The sequence below is a fragment of the Penaeus monodon genome, chromosome 33 (assembly GCF_015228065.2).
Source record: "Penaeus monodon isolate SGIC_2016 chromosome 33, NSTDA_Pmon_1, whole genome shotgun sequence".
Taxonomy (NCBI): Eukaryota; Metazoa; Arthropoda; class Malacostraca; order Decapoda; family Penaeidae; genus Penaeus; species Penaeus monodon.
In genome coordinates this window covers 11,969,071-11,969,519 of record NC_051418.1, presented here as the reverse complement: position 1 = coordinate 11,969,519, position 449 = coordinate 11,969,071, and the positions used below count along the sequence as shown (strand labels likewise).

Here is a 449-nt window from a genome sequence, read left to right as displayed (position 1 = left end):
GGTGAAGATTCAATTAAGGAACCGTCGTCACTCGGCAATGATCTCATGTCAGAGGCGAGAAATGTGTTTGCACAGCATGATTGTGTTATGAGGAGATAATGCTGCGTCTCAGGAGGGCAGAGAGAGGAGACGAGAGAAGAATGTATAAGGTGAAGATAATGGATTTCAGAAAAAAAAAAAGGTAAAAGGACAGAACGAGAGAGGAAGCGAAGAATGAAAAGGAAATATACGAAGAAAGTGGAACATGGGAGTGAAAAGGAAATGATGTAGAAAGAGGAAAAAAAGAGAGGGAAGGAAAAAAACGGCTTATATTTAACTTATTTTATGGTCCTGTTCGTGTCTCAGTGTATGTGCGTGTGTGTCCTCATGCACGCAAGTTCTGAGCCTGTTTATGTATGCGCTTGTGCAAGCTTTTTTTCTCTTGGAATTCTTTCTTGGGGCATTTCAGG

General features: G+C 41.2%; 1 protein-coding gene across 1 annotated transcript in view; it reads left to right on the top strand.

The window, feature by feature from the left end:
• LOC119594044 (nucleoprotein TPR-like) overlaps positions 1-449 on the top strand; it is a 24,750-nt gene that overhangs the window by 721 nt on the left and 23,580 nt on the right.